The sequence below is a fragment of the Bombina bombina genome, chromosome 6, assembly GCF_027579735.1.
Source record: "Bombina bombina isolate aBomBom1 chromosome 6, aBomBom1.pri, whole genome shotgun sequence".
Taxonomy (NCBI): Eukaryota; Metazoa; Chordata; class Amphibia; order Anura; family Bombinatoridae; genus Bombina; species Bombina bombina.
In genome coordinates, this window is record NC_069504.1 from 497,679,893 (window position 1) to 497,699,624 (window position 19,732).

A 19,732-nucleotide genomic window follows, 5' to 3' on the forward strand; every position below is an offset into this window, starting at 1 on the left:
ATACAATGCATTTGTGTATACTAAAATTGCATAAACTCCATGAAATTAAAATGAGGATTAAACATTTACATAACCTAGCTAAAATGTCTATGTAATAAGCTTTAATTGCTCTGCTAGTGACTTTGAAAGACTCTAAAATCAGAAAACTGCTAAACTGTCGTCTAGGTCAGTTATGTTTAAAGATCTACATCGTCCCTTTAAAAGTATTGTCAAGGCTATGACCTGCTACATATCTGTTTTGTACTAAAAATAGATATTTGCTAAAAGAGACTAATGAATGGTTAAAGCACATCCTATATCTGCACATTTTAACTATGACCTGCTACATATCTGTTTGGAGCTAAAACTAGACATTTGCTGAAAGAGACAAATAAATGGTTAAAGCACATTCTATATCTGCACATTTAAGCTATGACCTGCTACATATCTGTTTATATAAACCTAGACATTTGCTGAAAGACAATTAAATGGTTAAACATCATTCTATATTTGCACATTTTGCACATTTCACAAACACAACTGTTTGCGAACATTACAGTGGCAATTGTTTAACTTCTTAACCATGCTATGCACAAGTACTCACCAACGAGCCACTTGTGGGGAAACTGTCTGTCCTCAAACTGTTGCCAGAGTGAGGACTGCCTGAGGATATGGGCATCATGTTGGCCCCCCCGAAATTCGCAAACACATTCATAATTCTCATCCGTGCGTCTCAAACAAACTGCACATTCAAACTATGAAAGTGTTTGCGATTTTGGAAGGGACCCTCTTCTGCTGGAGCCCACAGAGCAATATAGGTGCAATCTATTGCTCGCAAAACATTCAGCATTTCAGATATTCCATATAATTCCCTCTTGAGTCGCCTCCAATTGTCCTCATATTGAGGGAATCCTACGAAAAGCCTACAAATTCTTGTCATGATGTTCAGAAACCTTTCAAAAACCACAGAGAAGGTACCCTTAGACAACCCAGATATGTACCCCTCTACGGATTGAAAGCTTCAGGACGATAGGACATATATACAGCAAAGCATCTTGGACATGCCAGGGATTGCAGTGTGCATACGTCTGTGTGGCTCCAAATAAGGCTTTAGTACATCATAAAGACTCAAGAGCTGCTGTCTTTTGAGCCTATATTTGTCAAAAACCTTGGCATCGCTCATGTTATCCAAGGTGAGCCTCACCCTGTGAACAGGAAGAGCCCTAATCCTCAGGCATTCCAAATGTTCCTCTTTGAGGCGCTGGGCACGCCTGAGTCTGTTGTACATAACTTGTCCAACAGCACCTACACAATCTAACTGGGGGTTATCCATATTTGCAAAGCCAAGCAGCACAAGTCAAATAGTAGAGCAAACACAAAAGGAGTAACAAGGTATGCAAACACACAATGTCAATCACAAGGGATGTATTGGCCATGGTGTTTCGGTGATTTATAGTGCAAAATTTCCAATGGTAGTGTGTTCGTAATGATTGCTGATTGTATACACTTGATTGTATCTGAGAGACGCAAATGCTTTCAAAGTGGGCATTTTTTTTTTGTGTTTGTTGAAATTTTGTTTTTCCCCAATAAATCGTAATGTGAAAGTGTTAAAGTGTAAAATATAACATATACAGTGTATCTTCATAATGTTTGTTTATATGCGTAACAAATACTAATTAAACGCAATGTTATATTAAAAACCACACGTCCACACTAACATGATTCAAAGTGCATACTTGTGTATAATGTGTGCATAGACATGGCATAGAATCAGATTGATCAATGTTGCTGCAATATTGTTGCAAAACGATAAAGTAACGGCTGACATATATAATATTATATATATAAGTAATTGTCGAGATTTCAATATTTTATGTGTCCCATTGAAATCGCAATAATAATGAAGATCTTCCAAATCTCTCATCTACGTATATGAAATATTGAGTGAGAAACTGATTAAAGAGGCATCTGTATGATTGAAGCTTAGAATGATGTCATCATATTAGCTACATGCCTGTCTTCTTTCCAAAAGATGATTAAAAAGATAAATGTGTTTTGTTGTTGTGTGATGTGTGTTATGTACATATATATATATATATATGTATTGTGATTCTCTCCCACATATGTTCATTTATATAAAGCAGTATAGCATTGTTGTTTCTTCCAAAAAAGCAACAACTATAATGTTTTCTAATGATATATTTTAATTATCGGAAATTCCTAATGGTATATTATGTTTAAATCCTTATGTTAAAGGGACACTAAAGCCATAATTTATCTTTTATGATTCAGACAAAGAATACAATTTTAAAAAACCTTCCGATGTACTTCTAGGATGTAAATAGGTTTATTGTTTACATATCCTTTTGTCAGTATATGGCCAGGTTATAATGCAATGGGAGGTAGTTATCAACGTGTCAACTTTCCTGCCTTCGCCGGCCCAATACGCCCGCCTAAGCTCGCCTCACATCGCCGCCCCGGACCTGAAAAATTTCGTCTAAGTTATCAAATAAAGCTGTCAAAAAGCCGCGGGGCGATGAGCAGCGAACTGTGAGAGTTATCACTCATCCGATCTCGCTGCTCTTCGGCTTTTTCCCAGCTTTATTGCTAGCCTGTCACTAAGCACTCACACTAACTACACTGTTCTACCCCCTTTACCGGCGCCCCCGGAGCCCCCCCCAAACTAAATAAAGTTATTAACCCCTAAACCGCCGCTCCTAGACCCTGCCGCAACTCTGATAAATGTATTAACCCCTAAACCACCGCTCCTAGACCCTGCCGCAACTCTGATAAATGTATTGACCCCTAAACCGCCGCTCCCGGACACCGCTGATCGAAACAGCCAATAGAATGCAAGCTCAATCTGATTGGCTGATTGGATCAGCCAATCGGATTGAACTTGAATCTGATTGGCTGATTCAATCATCCAATCAGATTTTTCCTACCTTAATTCCGATTGGCTGATAGAATCCTATCAGCCAATCGGAATTGAAGGGACGCCATCTTGGATGACGTCCCTTAAAGGAGCCTTCATTCGTCGGTAGTCTGTCGGTAAAGAAGGATGTTCCGCGTCGGCGGGATGAAGATTCAAGACCCGGCTTGGAAGATGACATCGCCCGGATAGAAGACTTCTTCAGCGCCTCTTGGAAGATGACATCACCCGGATGGAAGACTTTTTCAGTGCCGCTTGGAGGATCACTTCATCGGATGGAAGATTTCTTCAGCGCCGCTTGGAGGATCACTTCTGCCGGTCTGGGTCTACTCTTCAGTTCCATCGGTGGCTCAGCTGAGTGAAGACAACTAAAGGTAGGATGATCTTCAGGGGATTAGTGTTAGGTTATTTTAAGGGGGGTTTGGGTTAGATTAGGGGTATGTGGGTGGTGGGTTTTAATGTTGGGGGGGTTGTATTTTTCTCTTACAGGCAAAAGAGCTGAATTCTTTGGGGCATGCCCCACAAATGGCCCTTTTAAGGGCTGGTAAGGTAAAAGAGCTTTGAACTTTTTTAATTTAGAATAGGGTAGGGCATTTTTTTTATTTTGGGGGGGTTTGTTATTTTATTAGGGGGCTTAGATTAGGTGTAAGTAGCTTAAAATTGTTGTAATATTTTTAAAATGTTTGTAACCTATTTTTTTATTTTTTGTAACTTAGCTTTTTTTTTTTTTTTTGTACTTTAGTTAGTTTATGTAATTGTAGTTATTTGTAGGTAATTTATTTAATTTATTTAATGATAGTGTAGTGTTTAATTGTAACTTAGGTTAGGATTTATTTTACAGGTGATTTTGTATTTCTTTTAGCTAGGTAGTTATTAAATAGTTAATAACTATTTAATAACTATTCTAACTAGCTAAAATAAATACAAAGTTACCTGTAAAATAAATATAATTCCGAAAATAGCTACAATGTAATTATTAATTACATTGTAGCTATCTTAGGGTTTATTTTACAGGTAAGTATTTAGTTTTAAATAGGAATAATTTATTAAAGTATAGTGTAGTGTTAGGTGTAATTGTAACTTAGGTTAGTTTTTATTTTACAGGTAAATTTCTCTTTATTTTAGCTAGCTAAGCTATTAAATAGTTAATAACTATTTAATAGCTATTGTACCTAGTTAAAATAAATTGAAAGTTACCTGTAAAATAAAAATAAATCCTAAGATAGCTACAATATAATTATTATTTATATTGTAGCTATATTAGAGTTTATTTTAAAGGTAAGTATTTAGTTTTAAAAAGGATTAATTTAGTTCATAATAGAAATATTATTTAGATTTATTTAATTAATATTTAAGTTAGGGGGGTTTTAGGGTTAGTGTTAGACTTAGGTTTAGGGGTTAATAATTTTATTACAGTGGCGGCGGTGTAGTGGGGGGCAGGATAGGGGTTAATAAATGTATTATAGGTGGCGACAGTGTAGGGGGGGCAGATTAGGGTTTAATAAATTTAATATAGGTTGCGGTGGGCTCCGGGAGCGGCGGTTTAGGGGTTAATATGTATAGAGTAGCTTGCAGTGGGATCCGGGAACGGCGGTTTAGGGGGTAATAACTTTATTTAGTTGCGGCGGTGTAGGGGGGACAGGGTGTTAGGTGTAGACAGTTCCCATAGGAATCAATGGGATGTCTGGCAGCAGCGAACTTGTACTTTCTCTATGGTCAGACTCCCATTGATTCCTATGGGATCCGCTGCCTCCAGGGTGGCGGTTTGAAAACCAGGTACGCTGGGCCATAAAAGTGCAGAGCGTACCTGCTAGTTTTTTGATAACTAGCAAAAGTAGTCAGATTGTGCCGCACTTGTGTGCGGAACATCTGGAGTGACGTAAGAATCGATCTGTGTCGGACTGAGTCCGGCGGATCGAAGTTTACGTCACAAAATTCTTTTTTTGCCGGTCTCTAGCCTTTGATAACTAAGGCGAATCAGCCTCGCCATAAATACGCTGCGGAATTCCAGCGTATTTGAGGTTGACGGCTTGATAACTAGGCCCCAATATGTTTAATAATTATCCTTTAAACTAAACCCCAATAAAATGCATATACAAAACCATAAAATTAATATAAAATTCCTAAGTTCTTTTTATTAGTTAATATTTATAGACACATTGAAATATATTTGTAGAAAACCAGATATCAATCAATACTATACACGTTTAAATTATTAAAATATGCTATGCAAAGATCATAAAAGTTTACCTTATTAATTCACAGTTGAATTGTATTAAAATACCACAATTAGACCAGTATCTGAGCCACTAATCTCCAGACAGTACATTCAGCTATTTAGCCACAATTCATCCTATATAATTCCAATTTAAAACATCAGAAATTGTATATATTATTTGTGCAAACAACCAACTCCTGTGCCAATTTATCTAAGCTGAAATAAATTCTTAGTTATCTACAGTTAAGACAATTCTAAAATATATATATATATATAAAGATAAATTACTTAGCACTAAGGATTAGTTTTAAAATATATAGGCTATGAATTATTAGTTTTAAAATACAAATATGCTCTTTAAATTTATTAACTACAGCAGCAATGAATGTTTGTTTTTAAATATTACCTATATTTAGCAACCTTTTATACTTTACCCAAAATGACCAAATCTATAGTTCAGCGTTTCAAAATTTGTTCCACCTCATATGAAAATAAGTGTATTTGCAATATGGATCATAAGAAGGTAGCCCAATCTTGCTTATAGTAACTGTATTTCAATGCAGCCAATTTTTCTCAGTTACCAGTCCTCCAGCAAAGTCAGCAACCAACCTCCTCTCTCCTCTTGCATACAGCTTATATTGTCTAATCATTTTTGAGAATATGGGAGGCCTTTCGGAAACTGATCATCTCATTGGTTACCTGGGAGGTGCTTCTCTGATCTGTAGTACCGTCTCTGATCTATAGGTGGCAGCAGACACTAAGGAATGCAGCCCCACCATCAAACATTGTTAACAGTTTAATACATTCTTATCAAGTGATTATTTATCACATTATAACTTTTTGCATTAATAAAACTCTCTTGTCATTATCTGTTTCATTTAGCATAACAGAAAATTTACAATTTGATATCAAACATTATTATTTTTAATAACCTTATTAATCAGCAATTTATACTGCTAATTATTATCTTAAAATCCATTTAAAATAGCATTCAGATAAGAGGCCGAAAGTAGAGCACACAGCATTCTGACAGGTTTATTGTTATTATTGTTCAATTTATATATGTTTTTCTTCTTTTTTCTTTATGTATACCTTTTATTATTTTTGTATTGTTTTCATTAAAAAAGAATAGTGCAACTGGGATGCTGGAGACCCAGCTCCGGACTGGGTCCTTTAATTTTTTTTTTCTCAAGCCTTTATATGTCATATCACATTGTTATACCCAGTGTGGGTTGGGTCAATGGTGGCCCAGATTTACTCCATGTTTGTTCATTTTGTTATGATATTTTGCACTCAATAAAAACCATTTCAACTAAAATAGCATTCAGTATCCTGGTATTGTATTGTATCTCAGTAGGAATGCAATGTATTTCATATTTCTAATGCATATTTGAATGCATGGCAATACCAGCTGCAGATCTGAAATAAAAATAATAGTGTTATTAATTTTTATGTTAAAATAGAAAATATCCACATGTCTGTTTTTATGACTAAGGACATCTTGTTTTCCTGTAAAACAAAGGACAGATATTATTTTGAAATCAGTCTAGCATTTATACATTTATTATATAGATATTTATTTAGAGATCCTATCTCCACATCAGTTGCTCTTATAATTTTCATTATATTTCTGGAAAACAGAGAAAACATTTTTGTTTATCTTTAAATCAATGGGTCAGTATTTATATATATCAATGTATTTATTTTTCAACTCAGCGAATATTTATTTAATATATTATGCCCCAGCTCAATATAACTATATACATATATGTGTTATTTCAGTTATTTCAAACTCAAATGAAAACCTGGCATCATTCCTTTTGCAAGATTTTTTTATTTTTTTATTTATGTCATACAAATTGCAATGCTAATTTGCCTGGGGTTGTATATTGGAAACTCCGCAGGGGCAATTCACACTTATGTGGCATAAATAATTTCTTCAGCCAAAACTGGTTTTCCCTACAAATCGCATTAAGCCTAAAAGAAAGATCCCAGGCATTGCGTCTATATTAGCTCAGGGGATCCTGTAACTTAGGTAATGAAACAGATGCTTTCTCTTTGAAATAACTTAAATATTATCTTATTTAGGAGAAGCGTATCTTATGTCTGATATTTGTTTTTAAACTAATTTATCTTTTTTTGAAATGACTGATGGCCAAATGTTTTAGGGGCAGCAGAAAGGGTCAGTCACAATCTGATAGGGATTTCAGATTCACACCTTAGCAAGAAAATGTTTCTTTTGAAGTGATCTTTATGATTCATCCTGTGTAATCAAAAGAAGAAAATGGGGGTTAAATTACACACAGTGAAAACCATCTCATACTGGATTTTTAGCTACAAAATGAAATATCAAATATCTGATATATCTGTAGCTTATTTAATGTTATTTACAGGTACCCTGACACTTTGTTGAAGAAATAGCAATACACATGGGTGAGGCAATCAGAGAAGGCATCTATGTGCAGCCACCAATCATCATCTACTGAGCCAATCTAGATATGTTGTTCATCAAAGGATATTAAGAGAATAAATCAAATGATATAATAGAAGTAAATGAGACAACTGTAACTGTAAAATTGCCTACTGTTTTGAGCTTGTACTGATGTTCACACATGTAAAACACATAACTCCAGTGCCAAATAGTAAATTTCGTGATCTATTTGTCATTGCGGGACCTACGCAAGAATGAATGAATTAGCGCAACACGTATAACGCCAGTAGTATGAGTTTAAAAAGAGAAAATTATCGCGTGCGTTACGAAAAAGAGGCCGGTCGTGTGCATGAGCACGTATTCTCCATAGAAGTCAATGGAGGAGAGAAATTGAAAGAAAAAAACTTCCAACACTCCTATTGAGCGCAAAGTGAGTGACGTCATGTCATTATGTGAAAAAGTACAGGAAATCGTGATAATTTCATAATTAAAATATGTTTGTGTACGTAATCTGCTGTATATTGTTTTTATGTAGCAAATTCTGTATGTATGTGATGATATTTGTACGGAGATGTAGCTAAATGAGTGTATGTTCATGAAGGTCTATGTAAGTCAATGTAAAATGGGTTTGTGTGCATTTTTTTTCTTACACCCGAGATCTCGTATCTTTGATCTGTTATATTTTTTTGTAAAAAAATTAAAAATTATAATTATTGTAGTGTGTTTGTATGAGTGTAAGTGTACTTTGTATAATATTTTTGAAGTGATTAGTGAAGGTTTTTGGTGGCGATATATATCAATAACTACTGGTCTTGGATAACGTTATGGATTTGTGCGTAGATGGGGATTTTTTTCACTATGGAGGTTTTTTCAAACTTGTAATGGCTGCGTAAGGGAAATTGATGCGTTACGGGCCATAGCGCTACACTTTGAGTCATAACGCACAACTCGTAATCTAGCTGTTGGTGAGCTAACAACTTGTGGCACTGCTTCTACTACTCTGTCCCCAAAGGCAAGTCTTGGTGCGCTTATCACTTCATGCGTTCCTCCTACTGTGCTAGTCACAGAAGGCAAGTCTTGGTGCGCCAATAACTCCAGGTGCTTCTCCTACCTCGCTATTCACCTCAGGTTCAAGCGCGCTAATCAACCATGCTAAAGCCTAATATCTTGTTGGCTGCACTATCCTCTAATCTTCTGTACTCAGAGGCGTGCTAAATGGTATTGGCGTGCAAGAAGCTGCGCTAATATTTAAAAGTGTAGCTGCTGGGGGGCGGAGCTTGGCCGCATAGAGTAATGGCTGCTGAGTAGTACAGCTCCTGGGCCCATATCCCCCAGCTGGGCATAAATGATCATAGTTGCAGGATCAAATCAATAAATTTATATAGCTAAGGTCGGGAGTAACAGCAAGAGACCTGCTTCAGCTGCTCAGCACGCATTCCAAAAGCACCGGAGCCAACAGATTACAGGAGGAGGTGCGCAGTAGGGTTAAGCTGAAGCGGATCGCAGAGACCTCGTGGAGAGAGTAAGATCGATATAAGTAGCGCAACTTGGCACCGGAACCCTTGCAAACCACAGCGGAGAACCCAGCAAAGACACAGGGACATCAAGTGAAGGAATAAAGATACCTGAGGTGAGACACCACACTCACGCAAAAGTGAACACTTGAGAGACATTGAACATAACACACTGCAGCACAGTCTCATAATAAAAGTGCCTGACACGCAGAGGGGAACAAAACACAGACCTCTGGAGTCATAAGCATAAGCAGCTACACACCGGTTGTTCCCATTTAAATAAATACGCAATCTTTAGTGAAAAGGCGCCATCAATCAAATCGCAGGCATAAGTAACAATTAAGGGAAAGAAAAAGGAGAGTAGAGAAACTGCTCATGACACAAGCGGTTAACTGTGTGCTTCCAGAGCCTATAGAGAGCCTTTGATAAATCAGTAGCTAACAACCTCAAAAAACAGTACATAGGGGCAACCTCAGCTATCTTGCACTTACAATTCATAGTAGACATTTGCATTAAAGGATATAGAAAACCCAGCAAAGTAAAACTGCAAACTGGGCATGCCAGCAAAAAAAATCTGACATATCAGTCAAAGCTAAAAAGATCAATCAGTACCTGAAGCCACTAGAGAGTGATATTCTGCAAAGTGAGCATACTGCAGATCTGTCCCAAAAAACGACACAACTGACTGAAGTACAAATGGATAACCACTCTGGGGAAATCACAAAAGCTGACTTGTTGCTCTTAGCAACCAAAGATGACATTAAAACAGCAATGTCGGACATGCAGGATATGTTTACTGAAATTAAAATAGATATTAAGAAAGTGGAGCGCAAAGTCTCCACTTTGGAAGAAAGCCATGACATCAACACACAAGACATCCAGCACTTAACCCAGCTCTCATACAACCAAGAAGAAGTTATTTGCAATCTTGCTGATAAGGTAGAAGATTTAGACAATAGGGGACGCAGAAATAATCTAAGGATTAGAGGCGTACCAGAGAGTATACAAACAGCTGCAATCCCTGGTTACTTGCAAGACCTTTTCAGAACAATAAAAGGCAACAGCACTTCAGCCAACATAATAATTGAACGCGCGCATAGAGCTCTGAGACCTAAGCCACCAGCAAAAGCTCCACCGCGTGATATAATAGTAAAATTTCTTAACTTCTTGGACAAAGAAGAGGTGCTGAAACATGCTCGCCAAAAGAACCCACTTACCCACGTGGGTATTGCTTTACAAATCTTTACAGACTTAAGCCCAGCCACTTTGCAGAAACGCAGGGACTTACAATTTGTGACATCGGTATTGAGAGCTCAAAAAATACTGTATAGATGGGGGTTCCCAGTAAGCCTCAAAGCCACCAAGGGAGACAAAAATGCAACACTCCGCAATATGGAGGATTTACCGGCCTTTTGTGAAACACTACAGGTACAAATCCCCCTCCCTGAGGATCATCACCAAGCTAGAGCACGCACGCTGAAAAACCTCAACATAGAAGGCCCAAGGCCCGATGCGTCACAACAACAGACCACTCCAACCCCAAGAAACAACAGTCACTGACGGACAATAGCATATAGAAGCCAAAACCTCACATACTGGACAGATGAGTATAAGCAAAAGAACTGAATGTATAATGTCTGATGTTCATGATAGACTTAGAATATAGTCTTCCTTGTTCGCTGCTTAGACCTAGGATTATGCATTAACAATTGCTTGCTTCCACAGGTAACAAATCCCACGCTGTAGGAGATAGCGGAGAAGGAGGGAAAATAAAATAAAATATATATAAAAGTGGGGGCATCATGATGCAAAACTGCTCCAACCTAAAATGCTATGCAACATCCTGCAACTTAAATGTGTTAAATATATTTGAATTTATGTATATATTTGTGCCCCTCTGGGGGTGAGGGCCATAGCCCTCAATAGTTGTACTAGATTTGTGCCAGTTTGGTACAGGTTTGTACCCAGTTCTGAAGGGACGGCAGTCAACACACATTGTGATAACAGTTAGTATTATATTTAGCTTTAAGGTAAATCAACGCATTGAATATTTATATACCTTCTTATTGCTACTGTTGACTGCATACCTACACCCTCTTTCCCTTCACATTCTCTCCTTTTACCACTCCCCCATTTTTCTACTCCATAATCAGACAATAACTGGTGACTTAAGCAAATAGCAACATATCACAATCTGGAATAGGGTAAAGCTAAGTTTCCCAGGGGCCCTCCCAGACTGTATAAGTAACTTTGAAAAGATAACACCGACACATATACCGCTTAACATATTGAGATAAGATGGACAAGCCACCCTCAGTACACCCAATAAACATTATTACAATTAACGTCAAAGGGTTCAATATACCCCAAAAAAGAACAATAATACTAAACGATTTACACAGACAGAAAGGAGACATAATTCTAATACAAGAAACACATTTCAAAAAAGGGGCGGAACCGAAATGGCATCATCACATATACGCAACAGCCCACTTCTCGTCAGGCCCCACAAAAAAGAATGGAGTCTGTATTCTGGTGCACCGCAATATCCCATTAGAAATCACACAAATAGAAACAGACGCAGAAGGGAGGTTGATCGTAGTGGTGGGTCTACTTCATGGCCAGCCCATTACAATCGTGAGCGCATACTTTCCCAACAAACAACAAGCAGCATTCATGCATAAACTCTCGGGAAAAATCCTTGACAACACTAAGGGCAGAATATTCATGGGGGGGACTTTAATGTTCCCCTTAATCCAGAGATGGATACATCGAGTGGTACCTCCAATATCCCAAAAAGAGATATCAAACACATCAATAATCAAATACAATCCTTAGCACTACACGACATATGGCGCACTCTCCACCCTTCAACACAGGATTTCACTTTCTACTCTTTTCCCCACAAATCATATTCTAGGATTGATTATCTCCTAACAGACTCAGTGGGTCTCACTCTTATCAAACATGTGAAGATAAACCCAGCAACTTGGTCGGATCACGCACCAGTCATTTGTCAAATAATATGGCCGGACAGTCCAACGACTCCATATATATGGAAGTTGGAGTACAGCTTACTAGATCACCCCCTCATCCAAATTGACATTGAAAAAGCATTGACCAAATACTTTCAGATCAACGTCACACCAGACGTAGCATGGGTGAATATATGGGAGGCATACAAGTGCGTGATTAGGGGGGACCTAATAAAACATAAAGCGGCATTACTGAAACAACATAGAATTAAATACAATACACTTCTCATAGACCTCCAACACCTAGAGCGACTACACAAACAAAATCCAAAAGAAAGTGAGACAAGTGCTCGATTAACAAAAGCTAGGTCAGAACTCAATACATATCTGCAAAATGAGCAACAAAATAGGGCCTTAAAATTACAACAAAAATACTATGCTGAGGGAAATTACAGGGAAATTACTTGCTAGAACACTGAAACGCAGACACCTCAAAACACATATTTATAGAATAAAAACTAAGACAGGCCACACTAAATGTGATAGCTCATCCCTAGTTGGGGAATTCTGTACAGACTACTCATCTTTATACAACCTAGCCCAGAGCGACGACAATACAAGCACACCACGTAGCAAGAGGCAGGAAATATCTGACTACCTAGCCAAAATTAATTTACCCAAGATAGATGAGGAACAATCTGATATACTAGATTCCCCAATAAATGTCACCGAAATCAAAAGAGCGGTTAAAACATTGCCCACAGGGAAAAGCCCAGGACCAGATGGGTTTAGCACCAAATACTATAAAAAGTATATTCATATTCTAGCACCAAAACTGATGCAGCTATTTAACTCCTTAGACCGTGCAGGGGATTTTCCTGCATCAATGCTTGAGGCACATATAACCGTGATACCAAAACCCGGCAAACCACCTAACACACCTGAGAACTTTAGGACAATATCTCTTTTGAACAATGACGTAAACATTTACGCCAGAATCTTAGCAAACAGGCTGAACCCATTACTCCCATTATTATTAGCGCCAGACCAAGTAGGATTCATAACTGGCAGAGAAGCGAGGGACAACACCCTTAAAATTCTACAGCTTATCGCTTTAGCCCACAATACGCACCAAGACCTAGCATTAGTGTCAACAGATGCCGAAAAGGCCTTTGACAGGGTGGATTTGGAATTTCTCAAGGCCACGCTTCAAAAAATTAACATGAGCGATAACTTCATAGGGAAAATATTTTCGCTCTATACTAACCCAACAGCTCTCAGAACCCTTCAGAATACAAAACGGCACAAGACAGGGCTACCCCCTTTCACCCATCCTGTTTGCAATTTCAATAGAGGCACTAGCGTGCCACATCAGATTAAATAGTGAAATCAAAGGCATATTCACAGGAGAAAATGAATACAAGCTAGCAATGTATGCCGATTATGTATTGCTCACACTAACAAACATCGATAAATCCCTACCGGCATTACTTAAATTACTAGAAGAATATGGAAAGGTATCAAATTTCCACCTAAATCTAGCAAAATTCGAATTACTCAATATAAATACCCCTGCACACATCTTAAACAAAATAACGGCTAGATTTAGAGTTGGGCGGTAGCCGTCAAAACCAGCGTTAGAGGCTCCTAACGCTGGTTTTTACCACCCGCTGGTATTTGGAGTCAGTCAGGAAAGGGTCTAACGCTCACTTTGCAGCCGCGACTTTTCCATACCGCAGATCCCCCTACGCCATTTGCGTATCCTATCTTTTCAATGGGATCTTTCTAACGCCGGTATTTAGAGTCTTGGCTGAAGTGAGCGTTAGAAATCTAACGACAAAACTCCAGCCGCAGAAAAAAGTCAGTAGTTAAGAGCTTTCTGGGCTAACGCCGGTTTATAAAGCTCTCAACTACTGTGCTCTAAAGTACACTAACACCCATAAACTACCTATGTACCCCTAAACCGAGGTCCCCCCACATCGCCGCCACTCTATTAAATTTTTTTAACCCCTAATCTGCCGACCGCACACCGCTGCCACCTACGTTATCCCTATGAACCCCTAATCTGCTGCCCCTAACACCGCCGACCCCTATATTATATTTATTAACCCCTAACTTCAAGTATTAACCCCTAATCTGCCGACCGGAGCTCACCGCTACTATAATACATTTTTTAACCCCTAAAGCTAATTCTAACCCTAACCCTAACACCCCCCTAAGTTAAATATAATTTTATTCTAACGAAATAAATTAACTCTTATTAAATAAATCATTCCTATTTAAAGCTAAATACTTACCTGTAAAATAAACCCTAATATAGCTACAATATAAATTATAATTATATTGTAGCTATTTTAGGATTAATATTTATTTTACAGGCAACTTTGTATTTATTTTAACCAGGTACAATAGCTATTAAATAGTTAAGAACTATTTAATAGTTACCTAGTTAAAATAATTACAAAATTACCTGTAAAATAAATCCTAACCTAAGTTACAATTAAACCTAACACTACACTATCAATAAATAAATTAAATAAACTACCTACAATTATCTACAATTAAACCTAACACTACACTATCAATAAATTAATTAAATACAATACCTACAAATAAATACATTTAAATAAACTAACTAAAGTACAAAAAATAAAAAAGAACTAAGTTACAAAAAATAAAAAAATATTTACAAACATTAGAAAAATATTACAACAATTTTAAACTAATTACACCTACTCTAAGCCCCCTAATAAAATAACAAAGACCCCCAAAATAAAAAAATGCCCTACCCTATTCTAAAATTAAAATAGAAAAGCTCTTTTACCTTACCAGCCCTGAAAAGGGCCCTTTGCGGGGCATGCCCCAAAGAATTCAGCTCTTTTGCCTGTAAAAAAAAAACATACAATACCCCCCAACATTACAACCCACCACCCACATACCCCTAATTTAACCCAAACCCCCCTTAAATAAACCTAACACTAAGCCCCTGAAGATCTCCCTACCTTGTCTTCACCACACCGGGTCCCGATCTGTCCAGAAGACCCTCCGAAATCTTCATCCAAGCCCAAGGGGGGGCTGAAGAGTGACGTCCATCCTCCACCTGAAGTCTGGATCCAAGTGGCGGCTGAAGAAATCCATCATCGGGCTGAAGTCTTGATCCAAGCGGGCGCTGAAGAAGTCCATCATCGGGATGAAGTCTTCTATGAAGCGGCATCTTTAATCTTCTTTCTTCCGGAGCCATCATTTTCCAGCCGACGCGGATCCATCCTCTTCTACCGACGCCTACTCGCCGAATGACGGATCCTTTAAATGACGTCATCCAAGATGGCGTCCGTCGAATTCCGATTGGCTGATAGGATTCTATCAGCCAATCGGAATTAAGGTAGGAATATTCTGATTTGCTGATGGAATCAGCCAATCAGAATCAAGTTCAATCCGATTGGCTGATCCAATCAGCCAATCAGATTGAGCTCGCATTCTATTGGCTGATCGGAACAGCCAATAGAATGCGATCTCAATCTGATTGGCTGATTGGATCAGCCATTCGGATTGAACTTGAATCTGATTGGCTGATTCCATCAGCCAATCAGAATTTTTCTACCTTAATTTCGATTGGCTGATAGAATCCTATCAGCCAATCGGAATTCGAGGGACGCCATCTTGGATGACGTCCCTTAAAGGAACCGTCATTCGTCGGGAAGTCGTCGGTGAAGATGGATGGATCCGCGCTGGAGGTCTTGAAGATCAGCCGGTCGTCATCGGATTGAAGAACATAGAAGATGCGGCTTGGATGAAGATGTTTGCCGGTCCGGATGTCCTCTTCTGCCCGCTTGGATCAAGACTTCAGCCGGAGGATGGACGTCACTCATCAGCCCCCGCTTGGGCTTGGATCAAGATTTCGGAGGCTTGGATCAAGACTTCGGTGGACGGATCGGTGAACCTGGCATGGTGAAGATAAGGTAGGAAGATCTTCAGGGGCTTAGTGTTAGGTTTATTTAAGGGGGGTTTGGGTTAGATTAGGGGTATGTGGGTGGTGGGTTGTAATGTTGGGGGGGGGTATTGTATGTTTTTTTTTACAGGCAAGAGAGCTGAATTGTTTGGGGCATGCCCCGCAAATGGCCCTTTTCAGGGCTGGTAAGGTAAAAGAGCTTTGAACTTTTTTAATTTAGAATAGGGTAGGGCATTTTTTTATTTTGGGGGTCTTTGTTATTTTATTAGGGGGCTTAGAGTAGGTGTAATTAGTTTAAAATTGTTGTAATATTTTTCTAATGTTTGTAAATATTTTTTTATTTTTTGTAACTTAGTTCTTTTTTATTTTTTGTACTTTAGTTAGTTTATTTAATTGTATTTATTTGTAGGTATTGTATTTAATTAATTTATTGATAGTGTAGTGTTAGGTTTAATTGTAGATAATTGTAGGTAGTTTATTTAATTTATTTATTGATAGTGTAGTGTTAGGTTTAATTGTAACTTAGGTTAGGATTTATTTTACAGGTAATTTGTAATTATTTTAACTAGGTAACTATTAAATAGTTCTTAACTATTTAATAGCTATTGTACCTGGTTAAAATAAATACAAAGTTGCCTGTAAAATAAATATTAATCCTAAAATAGCTACAATATAATTATAATTTATATTGTAGCTATATTAGGGTTTATTTTACAGGTAAGTATATAGATTTAAATAGGAATAATTTATTTAATAAGAGTTAATTTATTTCGTTAGAATAAAATTATATTTAACTTAGGGGGGTGTTAGGGTTAGGATTAGAATTAGCTTTAGGGGTTAAAAAATTTATTAGAGTAGCGGTGAGCTCCGGTCGGCAGATTAGGGGTTAATACTTGAAGTTAGGTGTCGGCGATGTTAGGGAGGGCAGATTAGGGGTTAATACTATTTATTATAGTAGCGGTGAGATCCGGTCGGCAGATTAGGGGTTAATAAGTGTAGGTAGGTGGAGGCGACGTTGGGGGCGGCAGATTAGGGGTTAATAAATATAATATAGGGGTCGGCGGTGTTAGGGGCAGCAGATTAGGGGTACATAGGGATAATGTAGGTTGCGGCGGTGTACGGAGCGGCAGATTAGGGGTTAATAATAATATGCAGGGGTCAGCGATAGCGGGGGCGGCAGATTAGGGGTTAATAAGTGTAAGGTCAGGGGTGTTTAGACTCGGGGTACATGTTAGGGTGTTAGGTGCAGACATAGGAAGTGTTCCCCATAGGAAACAATGGGGCTGCGTTAGGATCTGAACGCTGCTTTTTTGCAGGTGTTAGGTTTTTTTTCCAGCTCAAACAGCCCCATTGTTTCCTATGGGGGAATCGTGCACGAGCACGTTTTTGAAGCTGGCCGCGTCCGTAAGCACCGCTGGAATTTAGAGTTGCAGTGGCGGTAAATATGCTCTACGCTCCCTTTTTGGAGCCTAACGCAGCCCTTCTGTGAACTCTAAATACCAGCGGTATTTAAAAGGTGCGGGAGAAAAAAAGCACGCATAGCTAACGCACCCCTTTGGCCGCAGAACTCTAAATCTAGCCGTAAGAACCTTATGCCCATTAAAATTCAGCAAACAGATAAAATACCTGGGTATTCTTATCACACGCAATACACAAGATTTATTCACTGCAAACTATCGTCTTTTACTCAGGGAGATAACAAACGACCTCTCCAGATAGAAGAATAAAACCATTTCTTGGATAGGTAGGATACATGTCATAAAAATGAACATTCTCCCTCGTATATTATACGTATTATAGGCACTGCCCATCACACTGACGAGAGACTACATACCTCAGTTACAAAGCAACATAGATCAATTTGTTTGGAATGGTATAAGGCCAAGAGTTTCTAGGAAAACTCTGCATATGACAAGAGACCAGGGGGGACTGGGAATGCCAAATATAAGACTATACAGAATAGCGACATTGATACAGAGGATAGTAGATTGGAGTCATAACTCGAATTCCAAACAATGGGTTCAAATTGATAAAGACATACTCCAAGTCAAAAACATGGGGTGGCTGGCGTGGATGCAGGCGAAACATAGACCAAGCATTTTCCGGGAATTTCCATTGTGGGAGGAACTCTTCCTGCAGTGGGATGCATTGATAAACACGAGCACACATATAACCACCAGACCTGCCCCCTTGACTCCACTTTTGGCGAACCCAGAGTTACCCTTCTCATCACAGATCAAGGCTGACCTGGAGACATCTCCCCAGTTAACAAAATATATAATTAAAAGTTTAATGTCTGGAGATAAAGTTTGCTCACGTGAGGAGTTAGCGGAACGACTGGGTAATACGCCATCTAACTGGTTTTTACACTCGCAGATATCACACTACCTGGTCACGCACAAAGCAAAGCAAAACATGATAAGACAGTTAACCCCCTTCGAAACTATGTGTACATCCACACACTATCCACGTCATACCATTTCCACCCTGTATAAAATACCTTTATCTTCCGACGGAGACCAACTCCCATCCTATTGCCATAAATGGCATAAGGAACTACACACATAAATCACTCACACAGACTGGTTGTGGATATTCCGAAACCACCAAAAATGTATATCAGCAAAGACACAGGAAACAAACTTTAAATACTTATCCCTTTGGTACCTCACACCAACGAGAATCAAAAAGATCTACAAACACGCTAGTGACCGATGTTGGAGGGGTTGTGGAGAGATAGCTGATATAAACCATGTGTGGTGGGAGTGTGACAGGCTGGGAGATTATTGGGAGGATGTTATCAAGCACATTAACAAAACTCTGGACACAATTTCATAATCTTCCAAATTTAAAAGATGATGTAAAGCAAACATTATTATTCATAATGCTCAATAGTGCAAAAGCTCTAATACCCCTGAAATGGAAATCCACAGAAGTACCAGATTTGGAGATGTGGAAACAACAGGTTGATAAACAACTTATCTTGGAGAGATATCATTTTCTTAAAATAGGCAAGATAGACACTCATGAATATATGACTCTTAGGTGGAACACTAACAAAAATAATTGATAACATTAGAACAATGCCTTAGATACTACCTCCCCAGCCACATCAAACACACACCGATTTAAAATTAGAATAATACATATAGAAGAATAGCCACCACATGGATACGTGCATGTCGGGAACGGGCCTCTGGGAACGGCATCAAACAACGTAATATATTTGTAAAGCTCAATAGCCTGTCACCCCTCCCAGCTGATTCCCCAACCTTCCCCTTACCAAAGCCCTCTTTCCTATTAAAATGTATTTATGATAAGAATCTTATACGTTATAAAATTATATATAGTTTTTGTTATGTTATATGCTAACAGCTTTGGTCTATTAAGGACCTGGTTTTATTTGTATCATTTTATTAACCACGAAATAAGTACCTATGCAAAAGGACAATAGAACATTCCCACTCTGCATGCCCATTATCTACCAAGAGACATTCAATCGAAGGTCCAAAAGTGGCCAAAACATCTGCCATTGGGTGTGGAGTGGGATGCTACTTAGCACTACATGGAATTATAGACCCAAAGGACATTTTGAAAACTACAATGCTTATATGCCGCAATACTTATTGTGCACTTTATTAATGTTGATGTTGAATGGCTTATTTTGTAATCCGAGCCAAACTTGTTTATCTGATAATTCCACAATAAAGCTTTTAAAAAAAAAAAAAAAAAAG